A 23,365-nucleotide genomic window follows, 5' to 3' on the forward strand; every position below is an offset into this window, starting at 1 on the left:
TCATCATATCATTGTTAAAAACTTTAAGTGGAAATCCAATTATTAAATTTAAAAAAAAAATCAATTTAGGACTAGAATGATAAAATGTTTTCAAAAATATTCTGTTAAAATTTTAAGAACATATTTTTTTATAATTTGAAAATGGCAACATTCAAAATAGCGTCCGCTAGCAGGAATTGTATTAAAAATATTCTGCTTGGATCTTTAAACGCGATATTGGGTTTGTACTTTCTCCTACAGACTAAATCAGAGAAGAAAAATTCCAATTGTCTCAGAAACGGCCCTACACATTTTTATGAAATGTTCTCTAATTTGTGTGTGTATTGCTGCAAAAGTGTACTCCGCTGGACCTTTCATTCTGATGTAAAATTTGACTGGGAACTAGTAAACTGGCTTACATTTTTTTTGCAAGCTTTTTTATTGTCTTAATAGTACTGATGATCATAAATGTCTTAACGAAGTTCAAATCCAAAATGTTTATATGTATATAAGCCTTAAATAACTGCATGCCAAACATATTTCTAACAGAGGCTGGGATGCGACCCACACTGATAACTTTCCATCCCGTCTGTCGATTTGTCTTGCTTAAAAGTTTGTCTATATATATTTTTACCAAATTTGGGCACTATTTTTTGTAGATTCTATTTTTTATGAAAAAACGTACTGTTGGATTTTTATATAAAAATTACTGAATATCGAAAACAATATTTTCTGTGAAATAAAATAAGTTTTAAGCCAATATTTTTAAATTTTGAAAAGCTATTTGAGTCGAAAGTAAATTTTTACCAACTTTTATACATTTTTTGTTTAGGTTTTTATTTTTTGTAAAAAGTCTGTCAATTCGATTTTTCTCAAAATTCGTCCTAATGTTGAAAACAATATTTTTTATAAGTAAAAATTAGTAAGAACTTATTATCTCAAAGTTTTGAAAAGATATTTGAGTCGAAAATCATTTTTTACGAACTTTTGTTGAAATTTTTTTCGGTTTTTAAATTTTTGTACAAAAACTGTCAAATCGATCTTTTTCAAACTTTAACTGAATGTTGACAACAAGATTCTTTGAAAGATAAAAGTAAATTTAAGCCAAAATCTCAAAGTTTTGAAAAGATATTTGAGTCGAAAATCAATTTTTACCAACTTTTACACATTTTTTTTTAGGTTTTTATTTTTTGTAATAAAAACTGTCAATTCAATTTTCCTCAAAATTTTATCAGATGTCAAAAACATTATTCTTCGTTGCACACAATTGTTTTAGAGATGAAATCATATTTCAGTCGTAAAATTTTGGAGGTGACAAATTTTTTGTTCAGTTTTATTGATTTATAAAAAAACTGTTATATTGATTTTTTTCATAAATATACCTGTTTGGTATCACGTTACAATATATTATATAAAATTCAATTTAAGTCTCTAGCGTTTTTGGTTAGTAAGATATTTAAGGTTAACCAAAATGTTTACCTTTTTTCAAACTGCTATGGTAAGAAAACCACCCATCAAATTTTCTTGAGAGCCTTTTCTGCATCTTTCTGCCTTATTATCTGTATAACAAAATTTATTTGAAATCGATATCTCTTCTGGTTCTTGAGCTATGGACAACAAAAAAAAAACGTAACGAACGTACGTATACACGCACGCACAGACATCTTTCTAAAAATCTTTTATTTCGACTCTAGGGACCTTGAAACGTCGAGAAATGTCAAAATTTTCAATTTGACAAATCAGACCCATTACAATAACTTCCTATGGTTAAAAATTTAAAAAAAGTTAAAAATTCTGATTGTGATTTTCAAAATTCTTGTTTTTAATATATTGTTATAGTAAATACTTATCTCAGAATCAACAAGAACAAAGCTGTTGTACGGGAACTTTTTGGACTATTGTATATAAGTTTTAAATACTGAGAACCAAAAATATTTCTAAAACTAAAATTAAAAAATTGTTTGCCTTAAGGAATTATGGCTACAATTTTGAAACAGACTCTTTGGATACGGGAGCAAGTTCATATGACTCAGTCCTACTCTAGTTCTATTTGGAATCAGCTATAATTTTTAGAGATGTCTCCTTATACGATGTTTAAAAATTAAAATAATAAAAGATTGAAAATTACAAGTTTTTATAGGGATGTATAGAATTCAACCCCATAAAATGAAATTCATCCGAAAATAAATGTTAGCTCTCATTTCCACTGTGATAAATCACCAACGGAAGTCTTTAATCACACGTACAAAAGCAAAAAGACAACGATCATAAAATAAACACTCTCATGCACATTAAATTGCATTTATGAAAGGGTTCACATAAATTTCACGTTCTAAAATCTTTTATAGCTTAAAAAATTTGTTTTATGTAGTATTCATTTTTTTATATCAGTTTCATAAACCACGATCCCGCATATATTTTGTTCACAACCATTTTGGACAATAAACAGGGACACTGAAGAAGAGAGGGTAAGTTATTATCATTTTTACGTTCGAAACATATCAAAAAGTTGGGAACTATTCTCTAACATTTGTTTGTGGCTTTGCTTTTCTCCATAAAGTTCGGTGCCAAAAAATATATTATAACAATGGATAAGGGAAAATTTATTTCACTCAAAACACAAATTGCCAAGTAGTAATTCAATATAGACACCGGCAGGGGTATTGAGACGGGCCAGGACACTGTCCACATATTATAAACCAACACAACAACAACAAAAAGTTGATATCAAGCCACAAAACTACATACCATACAAAAATATGTTTTTTACAAAATAAAGAAATAAATAAAATCAAATTGATGCTAAATTTATGTCGTATGAAATCAGAGAATTTACGAGGATATTGTTTGCAGGACGAAAAAACAATAAAATAAATTTTTAATGAAATATGTACAGTACATTCGTTTTTGTAATGCGTTCGGCTAGAACGAACATAACGGTGATGGTGGATCGGCAATACGTTTATTGTATTATTTTCGGAGGAAGAAGGACAATGAGTTGTGTTTAATTTGCTTTGGATGACCGGCACAGTGTTACTAATTGATTTGCTGATGGTTTGTGTCCTTATACGAGTATAGTGGAGTCCTTATCCTTATATAGGTACAGTGCACTCCCAATTTTCGCCTCCCACTCACTCGTCCTTCTCTTCTCTGGACTGGAATCTGAATGTGCGGTGCACTCGAATGTGCTATATAGTAATTAAAATGAGTTTTACAGATGAAGCACAGGACGAGATTCATTTGTGGTGAATCATTAAGCCAACAATATAAAATTTATGTACGAACCTACCTCGTTTTTTTTTATAATTGATATTCAAAAAATGTATGGTTTTCATGAAATAAATTATTATAATTAAAAATCTGTCGAGCAAAAAAACACTTTTTTTGTTTGTGTTTCAAAAATACCGGATGTCCGGTGCGGTAGTTTTATAGTGAATATGATAATTTATTCATTTCGAGTGGTAATGCGGTTATTCAACTTGAAGAATTGTTTTTTTTTTGTTTATAATTATTTAGTGCAAAATATTATTTATGAATTTTTTGTTTTAATGTAAAATACATTCTTGAAAATTAATGTCTCCTCCTACTTGGAAAAATATGCAACTTAAATTTTTAATGATGCTCTTTAAAATATTTGTGCACAGTTAGCAGCAACTGTGCGGCGGCGGCGGCGGTGGCGGCGGCATTGTATGATGTAATTATTTGAACATGAACAACCTCAAGAACCTTTTTTTCTCTTTTTTGTTTGTATTAAATTGGATTTTGTCGACATGGAAATAGTAGTTTTGCTTTGTGTGGGGTTGAGTTCTTGTAACTCGTGCAAACTTGAGTGAAATGTGCAAAGTACTATTAACCTTAATCTGGCATTGGTTTCCTTTGGGGGACTGTAAAACAAAACATGGGTACAAGGAATAAAAGATGTTGAACAGAATAACAAATGTTTTGTTTAAAGAAAAGAACAAAAAATTATAACCTACATAAGTTTATGTCTGTACCTAACCTACATGTCGGGTCATAGGAATTAGACCAGAATTACATATGCATACATTTGAGACTGTGAGTTGTCTTTTTAAATAAAAAGTGGAAGTGAGAAGGTCTGGAAAAGTTAATTTGTTCTTAAGAAAAAACACTAACAGGTTATTCCTTGACAAAGTTCTAAAATCAACTTTAATTTCGTTCTAAAAGCTCGAAATTTATTTTTCAACTTGTATATCAAAAACTCGAGCATTTTTTCACTTTCAATAATTTCCTTAAGACTCAAGGTAAATTTATTAGTGAGTTTTAAGGACTTAATTTTGCTTTTATAAAACTAAGCTTTAACGAATAATTTACTGCTTTCACCCGATAAAATGTTTGACATTAATTTCTGATTTTCGACCAACAAATAATCTTGAACATTTGACAGGTTTGATTTTTCGTTAAGAGTTTTGTCAATTATTTTGCTTCAATAAATAAATTGCCGATTTTATTTTAACGTTTATTTTTCTGTGTACCACTGTCATTTGGAAGTTTTTTTGTTTTCAATACTATTTTGCTTTTACCATGTTTATTTGGTTTAAACAAATGTTTGACTTTTATTGTGACGAATTTTCTTGTGTCGTTGGATGACATAATGTCCGGGTTTAGAATCACCATGGAACTTAACATTCCAAGGTCCATGGACGTTTTATCTACTTTGTAACGTCTATGGACCTTAATATCTGTTTTAACGACTGGGTTAGGTGAATAGGTCGTGGTGGCGAGGTAGTCTTGAAGTATTGGTTGAGTAATGCGAATTGCACTCACCGATAAAATGTCCATTGCAAACTAATGTATTTTTCAATATAGAATATGACCAAATCACGTAAAGGCGGTAGCCTATGCGGATGATTTGGTGCTATTGGAAAGAACACCTCTGTAATTAGTAAAATCACGTAGTCAGCTTTGAAGAAAGTTAGCAGCTGCGTCACGAGTTGTGGACTAGGAGTTAACCAAAGTAAAACTTTACTGTTGCTCTCTACCACCAAACCTAAAGAACCGCCTTTCACGCTACCTCGACTCAACGGTCTAATCCTATCATTGTCTTCCAGTGCAAAATATTTGGGAGTTATACTCGACCCTAAACTAAATTGGAAACTAAATATTGAAGTACGGGTTAAGAAGGCCTGTGTTGCCTTCTAATCCTGCAGCAAAACTTTTGGCAAAAAGTGGGGACTTCAGTCGAAGATGATTTGATGGACGTACACAGCCGTTCGATTGTGTGGTGTCCTGCTCTTGGCAGCCTATAATATTGATAAGCTAAAGAAGGTTCAGAGAACAGCTTGCGTGGGCACTACAGGGGCCATGCGTACTTGCCCAACGGACACCTTAAACGTTATTTTGCATCTTCTACCTTTTTTTTAAATACATAATTTCCTGCAGTGCTATTAGGCTGAAGGAATCAAACAGCTAGTTGTCAAAACCTTATGGTCACAGCAACACAATGAAATTGATTCAGTCAGATATTATCTCGGTAGACACTGACTACTGCACTCCTACTTTGAAGATTGGGAGGATGACATCGTGTCGATAGGTGTCGACACAACCATCTTTACTGACGGCTCAAAGAGGAAGTGGCTTGTTGGTTCTGGGATCTTTTCTGAGTCCCTAAATGTATCTAAATTCTTTAGGCTTCCTGACTTTTATAGCGTTTTTCAGACTAAAATGCTGGCAATAAGGGAGGCATGTAAGATACTTAAAAAAAGCCCAAACCAAAACCGAAATACGGCTATAAGGCAGCTGTCAAAGATATTAACTCGGCCACATCCTCATCCAAATTGGTCCAGCAATGTCGCAATGAGCTTGCGAGCCTGAATATTAACCTCAGTATCACCCTGATCTGGGTTCCGTGGTATCGTGGGAAATGAACGGGCTGACGAGCTAAACCTTCGATCGGATCGGCCCTTCATAGCTCACTTGCGGAAATAGTTAAAATTCCTCTAGGTGCTATGAAGGGTTAAATCTTTTCTATCTACCAAACTGAATCAAACCGAAGGTGGAGAAATTTACCCAACTGCATTATACCTAGAAAGATATGGCCCACCTATAATAAAACCCGTACAAACGATCTTCTATGCAGGCCAAGGCAAGACATAGCCAGGATTGTTGCGGTTTGTACCGGACATTGGCCTATAGGAGTTCATGCGGAGAAGTTGAATATCTCTTACAAAACCTTTTGCCGTAGTTGTAGTGACCAAAGAGAAAGTGAAACGATAATCCATTTCCTCTGCAAATGTCCTGCTTTGGCAAACACTAGAATGAAATACTTTGGAAAAGCATTCTTTCACGAACTTGATGAGCTATCTGAGACAAAGATTAGAGACCAATCTTCTTTCTCAATGCGACAAAATGTCTCTAACATAATCGCTATGAAGCTTCTCTATAAATCTTTCCCTTTCTATCACAGGTCAAACGAGTTTTTGGTATCAAAACGGCGCACTACAGCGCTAATTGGATCTCAGGATAGGTTGGCTTGAGATCGTCATTTCTACCTACCTATGACCAAATCATATTTAAATATTTTTAATATTCGTGAACATATGTAATGACAGTTTGAGATTGTCTACAAACCTTCCGTTTACTTATAGAGTCTTAAGGCTGATAGTCATTATGCCTTTAATTAGTATGACTTAGTTAAGGTCCAGGAATACAACACATCAAATGGCATCGTGAAGTTGCACAAAAATGAGGATGCAGGTATTTATCTGCATTGAGATCTACGGGCTACTGCACGAGCAAGAAAAAAAATGTTGAGGTGAAGCAAGTACCGTTTTCATATCACATTTCAATTGTCATCTACTTTAACACTGGAACATCTGAAAACGATTAAAGTGTGAACCTACAATTGATGCCCAAACTGCAGTGGAAAGATTCAAAGGCAACTGCGTACAGAAATCAATTGGATATATGTCTAAGGACGCAAGTAAGCAGTGATCTTACAACCGTCAAAGATTGTATAAGGAAAGCGGCTCCGGTACTTAAGAAGCACAGTCGAAGTGGTGAGTTTTAAAGAGTACTGGTTTGACTCAGAGTACATGGTAGCAAGGAACTAATCCTACACGGCGATTAAGTGGTACAGGCGAGCCAACGATGAGTTTGAAAAAAAGAATTACGGAAGAACCGGAAATTTAAAACATTGTGTAAGGAGAAAAAATTATCTCACTATGAAAATGAAGCTTCAAGCCTAGTTAGTTGTAAGACGACGAATGAGTTCTGGAAGAAAGCGTAAAAAATAAATGGCAATGTTTATGTTATCAATAGAAATCTCAAAATGCATTATTTCGGTCTGCTCAACCAGCTTTTAACGTGGAACTTTTAAACGGAATAATCCAGAGGGATGAGGTAAATGCATCCATTAAAAGCCTCAAGGATGGTTAAGCTGCTGGTTCCGATAGAATAACTTCGGAATTCTAAAAGTATGGGTCGGACGAGCTGATCAACAAGATAACGGACATATTTAACAACATGATGGATCAAGGAATGATACCACAGAAATTTAAGGAGTCTCTAATTGTTCCCATCCACAAAAAAGATAGTACAATGGGCCCTGCAAACTATAGAAACCAACAAGCCTTAAACTATTGATCAAGAAATCACGACTTTAGTAATTCTCTATGAAAACGCCCATTTGTGTTTAAGAATTGTTGTTTGTCAAATAAGCAATAAAACATAAGGATAGTGTCAGAGAAAGAATATTACTAAACTCCTAAAAATTACTTATTCTATACAAGAAGAAGATTGGTTAGTGAAAAATCCTTTAATTAACCTAAATATTATTAAAATCATAAAATTTTGCCTCATAAATATGGTAGAGGCTAACAAAGTCAAAGCCGTCGACAAGACTGCTGCGATTAATGAGAAAGAAATAAATAAAAAATCAACGATAATTTCGTTGACAATGCTGGGACATCCTGCCATACTTAAAAACCCAAAAATGTATTGTTACAGAAAAACCGTCACAAAATTTAAACAATGGACCCCAAAATAAGGAATCGAAGCTTTTAGAGGAAAAGTAACTGTTTTTTAATAGAGGCATTGAAATATAGATTTTAGAAGTTTAAAAAAAGAGATATTTGCTCGTGAACGCAGAAGGCTACCAATTAATGTTAAGCGGACTGAGCTTGAACGCTACGAGACAAAGATATATAGAGGACGGCTAGCCATGCAACTGCAACAATTAAAAAGTCAGCTTTTAAGAGAAATGCAGAGTCCATTTTGTCGCTTTTAATAAAGAAACACAATTTTAGAAAAATCCTTTTGATATTTTAATTGCATTTTTTTAACAGCTCTTAAAAAATATTCATTTAAGATTTAACTATTATTAACAGGTTTTTTTTTATTTTTTCAAAACGTAGCGACTTAGATTATTAAAGATGAAAAAACAAAAGAGAGAAAAATCACAAGTTTTCTCTCTTAACTTCTATTATTCTTCTAAGTTGAGAAAATCTAAAGTTGATCAACTCGAGTGATAACAATTTTAGGTTGAAAACTAAAACTTTAGCTCAATAATATTTAAAAATTTTGTACTGTAGATATTAAAGGCCCGGATGTTTCAAATACTATAGATTTTGGACATATAAAACATTTTTTTTTACAAAATTTAAAGCACTGATAAAACTGTATTTATTTTGATAAAATATAAATAAATTGTCTTCATTTATTATATTCTCATAAAAAAACATAGCAGTGATTAGATTTCAAAAACATGCACCATATTATGTTTTGGCTTGCTTGCTGTACCCATTATTTCTTATCATAACAAGGTCGAAGCTCGGTAAACATTGTTTATGGTCTTTTCCGCCTTACTTCTTAAAAAATGTGTCCTTATACAAAAAATATGTGTTTTTAAAGTAATTTTTTGATTCATTTACATTTTTAAGTGCATTTGGCAATGGCAAGCTATTGTATTTTAGAACAATCTTTTATTTTTTGAGTCTTGGAAGAAATCATACAATTTTCAAAAAATCCCGTTCTACTGTTATTTATAAGAATTCGACTGATTTAAGATTTAAACAAAATTGCATTATAGAAAGTAAAGATTCAAAAACAGTTTTCCAACATTTTAAAGATAAGTTTCATTTGAAAAAATTCAGTAACAGAAGATAATTTTAATAACGTTTTGAAGAAAGTGTTTGATATCTAATTCTATAGGGTCCGTTTTTTTAAATAGTGCTTATTTCGTGAATGGTAACACTTCACTCATGTCTGATTTGACAAATAATTAGTTTTATCCTTCCGTTGATAAATGGTTGTGTATACGCTTCAACAACGCTTAACGAAGGTGCTGATTTTACCAAAAAAATCATCTCTTCCGATGTAGCTCATTTTTATCTTGGCGGATATGTAAACAAGCAAAATTGTCGCATTTGGGGCACAGAAAAGCTGATACACCCAAAACATGTCTCTTTTTAATGCGTATTTTGGTCCACAGGAATAATTGGCCCATTTTTCTTCGACAATGAGCAAGAAATTATCGGGCCATGTTGAACAAATTTTTGTTCTCAAAAATTGAATTGAATTGAAGAAGGTATTGGCAACATTTGGTTTGAACAAGACGGCGCTACGTGCCACACAGCTGAAGCTACACTCGATGTTTCTGTTTAAAAAAAAAGTTATTTAGTAAACCCTATACCCTATATACCTCAATTTTAACAACAATTTTGATCTAAAATCTTTTGTAGATGAAGAACATTTCCAATTCGGTGCAAAATGAGTCTATTTGGGTGTAAATAGTTCATTCTGATTGATTATTGATTATTAAACTGAAAACATAACTATCCTAGAAACAAGAACGGCTGAACAAGAAAAGTCACTATTTGGGCTTGAGAAAACTTAAGTTCAGAAAGATATGATTTTGTGTTTTAAGTTGTTTGTTTCAAAAATAATTTAAACTAAAGCCATTCGGCTCTTGAAACCATCCATTCAAAAATACAATTTTTTTTTATTAAGCGTAGGATTTTTGCGATAGAACTCATACGAAACTAAAAGCGGGTATAAGCCTACTGCTTTTTGATTTGTTCTATGAGTAAATTATTTTCTTTTACACTTCAGAATTTTCAGAAAGTAGAAGGCTTTTAGCAATCGTCAAACTACGATCAAATGTTTGATTCTTTGCGAAAAAGCCAATAAACGTTATTAAGATTGCATTTCTGTTTAAATTCTATTATTAACAGACTACTTAACAGACAAACAGAAGACAAAAATCCATATACAGAATTCTTATTCCTACAATTCAGCAAGCTCTCCAAGATTTCCGCAATTTTAAGATAATCAAGAGATTTGATTTAAAAAGCAGAAATTGTATTTTTTATGGGTTTGGCTAACAACTTTATTGTTTTTTATTATTATAATATAATAATAAAATTAATACGACTTATTGCGAAAAAAAATGTTTCCGCGTAATGAATTCAGCTATCTGATGTTTGATAAATGTTATATTTAAAGTTATTCAGACTAGACGTAAGCCATCACGGATGAAATTGAATAAATGTCCCAAAAATACTTAAAATTATAACATTTTGAAACCAATATTCAAATTAAATTTTACTTCTTACGCACCAAATCTCCACTAAACATACGAAATGGAGAAAGTAAAAGAGAATCTATTTTCAGGAGTAAAGCATTAAATATTCCAGGATTTAGTAAGAATTTGCTCTGAATATTTTAGTATTTGCCTACTAAATCGTTCCAAACCATGTTTACCTTTATTCTAAGAAATTAGGTATGTCATTTTAAGAACAGGATATCAAGGGTTTTACTCAAATAACATTATCCTACATTATATGAATTTTTTACACTACTTAAAGAAGTTTAAAATAGTTTTTCTAAGTTTGAAAAAAATTGATACAAAAATACGGAAAGTGTCATAAGAAAAATAACTTTCTCTAAAAGCATAATGCAATTCATTGTTGTTTTCTTATCTCAAAGTAGAATATAAAGAAACAAACTAATCATTAAATTAAAGAAATTACCCATAAATCATTTATCAAAACCTTGCATCACCCTGCACCCATACACACTACCTACATACTTGACCTCATCTATTTTATATGAGTTATTTCCCCAATATCCTGTGTATTTTCTTCGAATCGAAACCAAAACATCTATGATTTATAGCTATAAATGATATCCCCCAAACAAAGCACCCACCCACCGCAATCCTTTCCATCACAATAAATAAAAAGAACTCTACAGGAAATCTCCACACTCTCAATCTCGCTCCACACACACACGCACATTAAGTTTTGCTCAACTGGAATCCTTTATTCAGTTATGAAATGAATATTAATACAAAAATAAATAAAACAATCCCCCCCTCAATTGAAATCCTTAGGGTGTTATATATCTTCCACCTTCCTCAAACTTTTTTGTGCTCGAATTCTTTTTTGTTGTTGCTTTCAATCTACTCCTTTGGGATATAAAGTAGTATAAGAGTGTGTTTCTTTTTGTAGCTTTCTTTTGAAAAACAAAATGGATGAGAATTCCTGAGAAATATATAAAGAAAACACACCCACGACAAAACCAACTCTCAAGACATAAAAACTCAACAACAAATTTCGACTTAAATTAAGAATTTGCGGTTCTACGCACACGTTTTACCAAACCATCAGCACAGACAAATAAATAATAATAAAAAATGAAGAAGCTGAATTTATTTCAAACTTCCTGCACTTTAGGGGGTGTTTTTTTTTTTTGTTTGAAGTTCCTCCCTCTTCCCTCTAATGAAATATTTCGCCTACCAAACTTCTCACACAAGGAAAAGAAAAATTAAAAGAAAACATCCCCCAATCAGGAAGAATAAAAAAATATACAAACTTATTGGCAGCTTGGGACAAACGATTATAAACCTGATAAATTTAATCGTATTACGCCTCTAAAATGATATGAGATAAAAAGAAGAAAAAAAAACCGAACATAAGAAAGGAACAACAAAAATCAATCTTCGTTTTGATAAGTGTTTTGATATAAAAAAAAAGAGGATAACTTCTGCCCTCCCTTCGACATCCTATTAAGACATCAAACAAGAAAAAGGAAACAAAAAATAAACTCAAATGAAGATGGATGATGAAGAAGCTACCTAGAGAGGGTGGGAATTTTGGATATTTTTTTATCTATCGCCGGAATAAGCTTATTCGAAGGTAGAGAACGAAACGAACGAATTATCGATTGGAATAAATATTTTACCACGAAATTAAGAAAATCACTATACTCTTCCCAACGTAATTTTCCATTAGGCAGCCAGCAACTCCAGATGCTGAAGCCGATGCTGCCTCCACCTGATGGTGCTTTTGGTCCTTGTTCCTTTTTATTTCGCTGGGCCCCCCTCGAAGATGGAAAATTATTTCATTCCATTACAACGTGTTATTTATGTAGAAACTCTCTTTTCTTCATGCTCTTACTCTCTCCCTTACCCACTCGATTTTCTGGCTTTGGCTGTACTTTACGTCGTGTACCATAACCATCAGAGCCAGGACCTAGACACGAGTGTGTTGGCTTGTGAAAAGCAGCACTTGAGGCCCTTTTATACTCCATCATCGACTTCATCGTCGTCGTCGTTGTCGTTCCCGTTGTCGTCGTCATCATCCTGCTCCTCCTTGATGAAAAAGAAATCCTTTGATGATATAAGCTCGTGTAAGGTGGACCACCCTGCCTACCATCGCACCCTGCATTAACTCCCTACTTAAGCTTTGTCTTCATCTGATGCTGAATACTGGATGTTGAATGCTGGATGCTGGAGGAACCTCTCAGGGTAGAAAAACATCCTCATTAAATATGCATTCGAAGTTTGTCTAATATGCACGCCTAAGTCTCTGCCCGCGCTCCTGGAACAACACACAACTGATGATGAATCCTCGAAGATTCACAGGGTATATCCCTGTGTAAAGGAACAACAAACGGGAGTGTACTGTACACAGCAGGTATGGTGGTAGATGGATGGATACAAAAGGACATAATAAAAGACTACTCCGCAGCAGCTTTGTATTGCTGATGATGTCGGGACGCCAAAACGGGAAAAAATCGATTTTAGCAAAGCATCAAAATGACAGGACTCGCAACGGGAGTAAAATTCCGTTCTTAGAATTACATTTTTTCTAACAAAAGGACACCTACACGAGAAGAGAAAGAGGATACAATAATTCTTTTTGAATTACCTTTGCAGACGAGAAGAGATGTCAGTCACTTAGAAATGTCCTCCTAACAGCTGCGGATTGAAAGTATCAGCTTGTGTTATCGATGTGATTTGATGCAGGAAAAATATCTTTTTTCTCTTTCTTGCTCACTATACTGAAAATCACTTATATCACACACTAAAAGATGCTTTGGTATCTGTCAGATACTTTTTACCTTTTTTCTTTTTTTGGTAAACTTATTTTCTTCTTTCTTTTTTAATTCTTCTTAAATTCTGTTTCACTTGTTTGGCACTTTTATTTTCTCAAGAAACAACTTTATCCACAAATTTTATTAGATGCACTTAATTATTTGTGATCCGTTTTCTTTTTCTTCAAATTTTATTCACGGTCCACACCTCGTCTTTGAAATCGCGTAGCAAAAATTTCACCCAGCCAGAAAAATTTTACCCTCTCAAGAGGACTTTTATACACACCAAAAAGGAATAAGATCAAAATTTTTGCACAGAAAATTCTTTTCAGAACTGAACTCGAGGTACGCTGATGACTTACTAAATTTGCAGTCGCACAACCGACTACGAGGGATGAAAAACGGTGAATCCGTTGAAAGTTTCACGTCGGAGTTGTGTGCTGATTTTTTCGCCAACCCTTGGCAAAAAAGCTCTTTACGCCATATACTCTCAGGCCTGGTTTTGTTTTTTTTTGTACCTTCTGTTGAGAGGGTTGTTTTTTTGGGGGCTTGTAAGTTTTGGACATGCGGAGTGGAGTTTTAAGAGGCTCCGGGAGTGTTTTTTGTGTGCTTTTCTTCAAGGCGCATCGACACTTTAGCTTGAGAGAGTCCTGCGCAGGTTTTTGTTTCGTCCTTATATCCTTCAGCAGGTATCTAACCTACTCAATATTAAACTCAATTTTGAGTGACTTTTCGTGTGTATGATTTTGTTGTTGCATTCATCTGGATTTTTTGAGATAGAAAAAGGAACAGATTTTTCATCCTAAATCAACTGGATGAATTTTTATATGAACAATATGCGTTAGAGAACGAAGTTTTAATAACTTAACGGCAAACCATTCACTAGATGGATGCTTTTTGAGAATCTTTCAATACTTGAGCAATATGTGTAGATACCTGGAAGAAAATATTTATATGAGTCATCTTTAAGGACTAAGACACTTTTGAAATGTTTGTCTTCTGAGGAGATTGTTTTTTTTTTCTGTTGGATGGTTCTATACTTCAGGGAGGATCATATAGAAGAGAAGAAGAAGGACATTGTTATGATGTTGTGTATGGTATAAGGATGAAGCATTTAACCGATAGGTATAGAGATTTTTATACAATAAATGTGCCTATATATTGTGTACTGTTATGATGTGGTTGTAAGTGTCAACATTTGAAGTGCTCATTTTTCATACTAATACAACAACAAATAAACAGCATACGCGCAGGCTAGATACGAAGAAAAAAAGGTGATAAGATTGTTTTGAAGTGAATTTTTTCGATTAACTTTTTGACTCTCATTGTGTGAAGAGTGATTTATGATTTTCGAAATGATTTATTTTCTTCTTTTTTTTCCCTGTATGTATTTTTTTGAAAGTCAAGGTAAATTGGGATGAAGAGGGGGGGGGTTAGGAGAGGGAAGCTGAATGTGTGTATATAAAATTCAAGATTTATATTTGGTATAAGCGAATAAGTTAAGAAATGGTTGTTTTTTGTCTCCGGACGAAAATCACAAAGTGAAAACAGGTAAACATGTCCGAAATAAGCCTTCAAAAACAAAAATCAGTTATTTCGGGTCGATGATTCTATTTCTGTAATTTATTTTCGAGTTCAATTATTTTTTTGTATTCAAGGATCTTTTGGTATCCTTGTTATGCCAAAAACACAAGGTGAGTTCGAGGAAAGAGAAAGATGGTTTAAAGGATATTTCGGTGAACATTGATTTTATTTTTTAATATTTCAATGACGGGACAAGAGAGAGTGTAGTAAAAGCATCCCACATTCTTTTTGTACGGCTAAACAACTAATCTCTGTTCTTCACCGAACATTTGTTGATGAGAGAGAAAAACGGTTGAATTGATTAAAATTAAAAATATAACTAGATATTTCACTAATACTTTAAAATAACAGCAGAAAGGAGACATTAGGACATGTACGACTTATACTTACGTTAAAAATTCTTAATATATACTTAAAATCTTTTAACTTAAACTAGACTGTTGAAAAATATGAATTTGCAATTTATACTTTTTATATTATCAATTGTTGAATAAATAAAAGAGTGACATTTATTAAAGACTTCAATTATTTGATTTAAGGGGCTATGTACACCATAGTTTGATCTGCTAAAATAAGTATTCAATGGTTTTAGGAGTCTTATACTTGAACAAATAAAACTAAAGTTGAAACTTCCAAGAACTGATGGTGATGAAATTTGTCGGTTTATTATTCCAACAATAAAACAAAACTGCAAGTACTTCCTATGATTTGTCAAAGAAAAGTCCAGTTAAAAAAAGTTTTCAACTCAAAAAAATCCAACAGTTTTGAAACTTGGCACACTTAGTAAGGGATATCTGGTGATGACCCCAAAAATCCGACGTGATCGCTAGCGGCAGTTAAGAGAAACATGGAGTTTGTTTCAGGTTTTTGCGTTTATCTCGAAAACTATTTGTTGTATCAAAAAATGTTGTTCCACAATATTAAAGCTCATTACATTTCGTATCTTTCATAGTTTTTAAAATAACTCAAGGAGCAGTGAAGAGAATCATACGTTTTTTTTGGTTTTTCGGGTTAATCTTGAAAAATATTTGTCGTCTCAAAAAATAATTTTCTACAAAATTAAAGCTTATTAGATTTCCGAAGCTTTCATAGTTGCGAAGCACCAACAAGCCTCTGATACGGACGGATTTACTGTTGACAACCAACGTAAACGAATAAAGCACAACGAACTTCGGATATGCACGTGGAATGTTAGTTCCCTTACAAGACCACGTGCGGCCGAAGAATTAGCGGAGGCCCTAGACAGCTTCAAAACAGACATCACCGCCATCCAGGTAATACGATGGGATGGGCCGGGCAAAAACCCATTGGCGTAAGACTTAGGCAAGAAGTATTGAGCTATAGGTGCATCAATGAACGCCTCATGACCATAAGCATCAAGGCTAAATTCGGCAACATAAGCCTGATATGCGCACACGCCCCCACAGAAGAGAAAGACGACAACGCCAAAGATATGTGCTTCGAGCTCCTAGGCAAAACATATGAGCAGTGTCCTAGCTACGATATTAAAATAGTCCTGGGCGATTTCAATGCCAAGCTAGGAAGGAAAGACATCTTTGGTGGAATAATCGGGAATACAAGCCTGCACGACAACACTTCCGACAACGGATTCAGGCTCAAAGATTTTGTTGCGGGGCGAAGCGACATGGTAGCCAGTAGGCATTTTTGCACACCTCAACATCCACAAAGGAATTTTGACTTCTCCAGATCAATCTACCATCAACCAGATTGACCATAATGCGATCAACGCCAGACACGCTTCCAGCATTATGGATGTCCGAACTTTCCGAGGAGCTAAAATCGACTGGGACCACTATCTCGTTGTAGCCAAGGTAGCACTTCGGATTTACAGACCCAAAGCAAAACAGGGAGGTGCTAGGAGAAGGTACAACGTCGAACGGCTACAATCGCCAAATCCTTTTCCGACCGAGTTACAAGTAACCTCTCTTGGAGTTCTCTGCCGACAACACAATGTATCGAAAACCAGTGGCAACATTGCCAAAACGCAATCAGAGAAGCCGCCTCTGATGTGCTGCGTTTCAAACAGCAACCAACATGGAACCCCTGGTTTGATGAGGAATGTCGCCAGGCAAATGCAGCCAAACAACAGGCACGCAAAGCGGCTGCATAAAAGGACGAGAGCCGCTCATGAGCTCTATGAGCAGAAGAGGCGAGAGGATCGCCGACTTCTGAGAAGGAAAAAGAGAGAGCAGGAGAAGCGTGCGGTCGAAGATGTTGAGAGGTTTAAGAGCAGGAATGAAGTTCGAAAGTTTTATGAACAGGTGAAACGAAATTCACAGGTACATAAACCTAAAAATGAAGGCTGCAAAGACAAAAGTGGAAACATCGTAAAGGATTCGTAGTCCATGCTGACGATATGGAATGACCACTTTTGCGATAACGGCGATGACGAACCGAATTCCGCTCTCAGGCAGGGTGATCCATTCAACATAGCATGCACCAACTTATTTGTAAGATATGGTCGGAAGAAAGCATGCCCGATGAATGGAACCTCAGTATTGTTTGCCCGGTTTTGAAAAAAGGAGACCCTCTAAACTGCACCAACTATACAGGAATCATTCTACTTAACATCGCCTATAAAATTTTCTCTGCCGTAATATGTCAAAGTTTAAAGCCCATCGTAAATAACCTGATAGGTTCTTATCAGTGTGGTTTTAGACCAGGAAAGTCCACAGTCGATCAAATATTCGCACTACGGCAGATCCTGGAAAAAACCCAAGAACACCAAATCGACACCCACCATCCTTTCATCGATTTCAAGGGCGCATATGACAGCATCTAAAGGGACGAGCTATTTAGAGCCATGTCTAGTTTTGGCATCCCTGCCAAACTCGTCCGTTTGTGCAGGATGACCATGGAGAATTCACGCTGCTCCATAAAGGTTGGAAACAACTTAACAAAACTTTTCGAAGACAAGGTGAGGCGCTGTCATGCGATTTTCAGAACATATTGAAAGAATAGTGCAGAGCTCCCACGTCTTTCAAAAGTCTGTTTAATTGCTAGTATATGCTGATGACATTGACATAATCGGAAGAACTCAGCGTGATGTCAATGGGGCTTTTGTGAGTATTGAGGCAGAGGCGGCAAAAATGGGTTTAACAGTTAATGAGGGCATAACAAAGTACATGCTGTCATGAAACAACGACCTACAACACCGACGTCACTACTGACAGACGTAAATTTGAGGTAGTCAAGGATTCCGCGTACCTAGGCTCCGCTGTAAACGCAGAAAACAACACCAGAGCTGAGATCAAACGAAGAATAACTCTTACTAACCGCTGTTTCTTTGGACTAAGAAAGCAATTGATTGGTAAAGTACTATCCCAAGGGGCCAAAGTGTCACTATGTAAGACCCTTATCATCCCCGTCCTGCTATACGGAAGAAAGCACCTTGTGTCGGTTCGTGAGAAAAGCTCTTCGTGTGATCTACGGTCCCGTATGCATCGAAGGGGAGTGGAAAGGTCGCTGTACAGCGACGTAGACTGAGCAAGAAGGGTAAAAGTCCAACGACTAAGATAGCTGCTTCACCTAGAGCGTATGGAAACCAATGCTCCGGCCCGGGAAGTCTTCGAATAAATACCCACAGAACAGCTCAGAAGAGAAAGACTCAGGTGGCTCAGACTAGTGGAAAGTGACCTTAAACAACTCGAACTGCGCAACTGGAAATCTCTAGTCAGGAACAGAGCTATGTAGATGTAGAAGTCTGTTGCATAAGGCTTAAGGTCCCACGGGACTGTAGCGCTACCTTTAAGATTTTATGATCTTCCAGAAAATGGTTTAAAATCGGTTGAAAAAAGGGAGAAGCGTTTTCCCTTTTTGCTAAATGCAAATGCTGTAGAAAATTTTCAAATAAACTGTTACGACCCTTGTTATTTTCTAGGGGTTTGTCGACTATTCGATAACTTTAAATTTACATGAGAATTAACAACCATCTATTGGCAATCTCAACAACCTTTCAGGTTTTCAATTTAAAGGCATTTTAAGGCATTCGGTTGACTAAACCAGCACTAAAATGTTAACAAAATTGCAGGCCAAGCATCATGCGCTCGTACAAGATTGATAATGACTATTCAAAGTATATTTCAGTTGAAGGCCAACAAATTATCTTTCTTCAAATTACTGACTGATTGGTTTACGGAAAACATATTAAGAGCTTCTCCAAGTAGAAACATTTCCAATATATTGTTGTATAGCTGAACCGTACTTTTTAAAATGTTGACCTCATGAATGGTACGTCAGACTTTTTCTAATAAATGATATCCTAAAATTCAAAAAACTATTTTTATAGCTCAAGCTCAGCCAAAGTTTATGCATTATAATATCTCAGGTGTTTTATAATTTGTAAAATATGACTTCTTCATATATAAGACTTTCAAAAATAAAACAAAATGGTGAAATTTTAGAAAACCGAAATTATAGAACTTTGTTCCCTCATTACTTGAGCACTTCTAACATTACTTGATAAAAAGCATTTTTTTATTAAACTTTTGGAACTGGAAATGGACGTAACCGTTTTTTCCGAATAGATCCTATACATTTTATGAAAATGGCGTAATGTTATTCCTTTTTTTTTTTGAAAGAGGAATATATTAGATGTAATTTTAGCCTTCTGTATTGCTTTATCCTTTGTGACTCTTCGCAGAAACACTTCCCTTAAGGAAGTGTACTTAATTGAATACAAAATTGTAATTGATTCCGAAACCAAAAATCAGGACTTCTTAACATGTATTTGATATATTTGAATGGAATTTAAGTAGTTTCGAAGCAATTACATTCAAATAACGCTTCGAAATGACATGAACTGAACAAGAGGGTATACAGTCATAAAATGTTATAATACCATTTCCCAAATGAAGTGCTTTTAAACCTCATCCCAAACGTAGGGTGGCACTCAACGTTTACATAATATTATTTCTTGTGTATCACATTTCAGCAAAATGTTTCTTCTTTTTTTGTATCATTAACGTCACATTCGTTTGTCGTAAAAACAGAAAATGAAGCTATATATCATAGCCTTGGCGATTATAATGATGAAGACGCTATGGTATGAGAACTTATGTTTCAAAGTCACCTGAATTCCCACGAATATCTTTTCACCCACAACCAAAAATTCTTCGGTCCGATGGATATTTAGGACAAATCAACACAATCAGAGTCCTTCAATTTCCCTCTGAAATAAAATATCTTTATTTCTATCTTTAGTTTTCTATTCTATTTAAGGATGTCCTCTATACAGATATTTATTTGACCATGAAATATAAAGCCTAAATTTATCTTTATGGACTATTTGGAGTCTTGCAAATAAATAAAAGAAAACTACTTGCCTCTCAGTGAAATCATTTATAATGTAGTTTTCGAAAGTAATTGTACGAGAAGAGGACTCAGGGAAAAAGAAAACTGTTTTATATGTTTGACATGATGAATTCGAGATGTATCCGACCGTAAATTGAATATTCGTACTTTGTTATTCGATCAAAAGTAAATAAATTAATGTAAACATGGGGGTGATGTAGGTTGGATACACGTCACGTCTTGATACAAAAAAAAAACTATAATATAGGTTAGGTATCGAAGTTTGATAGGTTTAACAGAATAATTGAGTTTTCTATTTTGTGTCAGGAGCGAAACAATAGAATTTAACACCTGCTGCTTGTTTTGGTTTTTGTTTAATAGTATATTATGTGTTTTTGAGTGTACTTGAAGGTGGCAAAAGGTGACCCTTCAAAAGTCAAGTTGATTTCTTTGATTGAATTGCAATTTTGTGGTATAATCGATAGTGAAGTTTTATACGTGAGAATGCTTTAGTTTTTATTTTAAAATCGTTAAATTGGGATAATTGAAAAGAAGTTAATTTGAAGTCTTCTAAATCGATTTACAGGGAAACATTTTCGTATGAAATTTTGAAACGTACAGATGTTAAGAGTGGTTTCAGGGTTCTCCTTTTTATTTTAAAGTATTTTATAAAAAAGAAGTATTTTTATATTTGGAATATTTAATTTATTTACGTTTATTTATATTTGAGTAGATGCGACTCACACTGATAACTTCCCATAGAAAATTATTCTATTGTCTATCTGGTAGTTAAAATAGATTACGGTTTTAGAAACCAATTGTCATAGTGACTATCGTAGTTGTCGTATTGACTACCGCAGTTACCGTACATTGACTACCAAATTGGTCAATATGGTAACCTTAGTTTCAATTTCCATCAATCAAAGCTGTCATATTGACTACCAAGTTGTAAAAAAATTTCGGATCAGATAATTGACAACCGAAATTGTCCTATTGACCATTGCAGTTATCGGCTGAAAATTGACTACCAAATAGTCAATTTGACTACCAAAATACATAATAGGATTACTTTTTTCGTTCCTTGTATACGTTAGTTAAAAGTTATCAACAATATTTTCAATTTAATAAAATAAGTTTGATTTTAATACATGTTTCTGTTCCAGGCATTTTGAGTCGAAAGCTAATTTTTATCAATATAAGCAGCATATTTTGAAAGTTTTTATTTATTATAAGAAAATACAGATTCGATTTTCATAAGAACATTATCTTACGTTAACAAACAAATCTTGCTAAGAATGAAATAACTGAGGTCAATAACATTTGTTTGTACTTGAAATATTCGAATCAACCATAAGCTCTTACCAATTTTGCAAAGTCTTTTTTAAATTTAAATTCCTGTTTCTTATAGAAAACAAAAACTAAAAGTTGAATTTTCTAAAAAATGTATTAAATCTTAAAATCATTATTTTCCTAAAGATACAAATTAGTTTGAGGGCATTTTTTTCAATTATTGGCAAAATATTCGATTCGGAAATCCATTTCTACCAACGTTTAGTATTGTTTTTTACCAAATTTCAAAATTTATATTCTTCATTGCATACAATTATTTTCGTTTGTAAAATATTCGAGATGACAAACATTTTTCTTCAGTTTTTAAATTAAATTTGTTCCAAAATCATTCTAATTTGGTATCATGTCACATTTTTATTTATATAAAACTAGCTTACCTGGCCAAACGCGTTGCTGTGGGTTTTTGTCATATTACATTGTTGTAGTTGTAAACTATTTAAGGGGAACGGTATGAGAACATCAGACTTGACCACCATTATGCCTTTTTACATAAATGCCATTTGTACAAAAACATGGCAACCTTCGTGACTGATTTTGTACCCATAAGCCTTTACTATTACAATAAAATTATTATTTACGAAGGAAGCGGAAACGATAGAAAAAGCTGGTATAGAAATTTACTGGTTTGATCACAATTTTCGAACAGTTGATGTAAAGCAAAAATCAGTACAAAAAATAAATTTAAAATCTATTATTTTTTTATACAAGTTTGTAATAAATGAGTATCTTACAAAGTTTTTAGTTAATAACATCTGACAGTTAAACTTATAAATGAAGTAGATAGGGCCAATAGTTTAAAATCATCTAACAATAATATTTAATATTTAGAATTATAAATATTTTAATTTCAATTTATTTTAACACTAATCGGTGCACAATATTTTTGGTTTTAAAAGGTTCAACGGCTTTCCTTCACTTGCGACATAAAGCTGCAAATGATAAAACATTACTTTTTCAAATCTTAACCACAAATGGACATTATTTGGCTTTGAGACTTATTTACAGAAATGGCAAAAGCTAATTGAATTGAATACTGTAACCTTTTGAAGGTATCGGACGGTATCATTGGAATACGTGGCAACAGGAACAATTTTTCAATTAAACTTGACAGTTAAAATTCTTACTTCAAAAATATTTCCAGTGATTTTTTTGATGACCAAATGTGTACTGTTGCATAATTAAGATGGATTCAAACTAGGTAGGAGAATAATAGGTGAACCAATCTTTCAACGAAGATTATGTGGCGGTTTTCCAGGTATATCAAGTGAAATTAAAAATTCAATTTTAAAATTTGCACTAACATTTTCATTAACAACAGTATGCATTGATTTAAAAGAGTGGTAACAACTGTTGTGTCTGGATGTTCATTTCGTCAACAACAACATTTTTAGTTGCCAAAATAGCCAGATGATTGAGCCAGTTATGATTCAAGTAATAACTCTGTTTATCCGGAAAAATTCTCTGAACCAAGTCATTTCCTGAAGAACAATGCAGAAATTGGATGGCAGTTTAGTGTATTATTTATATTGAGAGAAACCAAGTTTTGAAAAATTAATTGGTATTACATTTTATAAGAATCTATATGCTGTTTTTGAGAAAACTTGAATGTTCGATTTTTGACCAAAAAATGTTTGCATGCACTGCTGTAATTTTGTTTTTAATTTTGAATTCAATCCTCTTTATGCGTAGGGGCAAAGATTTTCTTTTAAAGAAATTAACTTATCGAATAATTTTGAAGCTGTAAAGTACCTCATTTATTACAGGAAACAGCTGTCAATGTCAAATTAACAATTTAAAAAAAAAA

At 33.7% G+C, this 23,365-nt stretch overlaps 1 protein-coding gene across 1 annotated transcript in view; it reads right to left on the minus strand.

Moving 5' to 3' along the window:
• The window catches only part of LOC129944478 (uncharacterized), a 106,794-nt gene extending 93,073 nt beyond the window's left edge, over positions 1-13,721 (minus strand). Inside the window, exon 1 of the mRNA XM_056053931.1 lies at positions 13,149-13,721. The gene's annotated coding sequence lies outside the window, so the exon portion shown is untranslated. The remainder of the gene's footprint in view (positions 1-13,148) is intronic.
• Between the last annotated feature and the right edge of the window lie 9,644 nt (positions 13,722-23,365).

The sequence above is a fragment of the Eupeodes corollae genome, chromosome 2, assembly GCF_945859685.1.
Source record: "Eupeodes corollae chromosome 2, idEupCoro1.1, whole genome shotgun sequence".
NCBI lineage: Eukaryota > Metazoa > Arthropoda > Insecta > Diptera > Syrphidae > Eupeodes > Eupeodes corollae.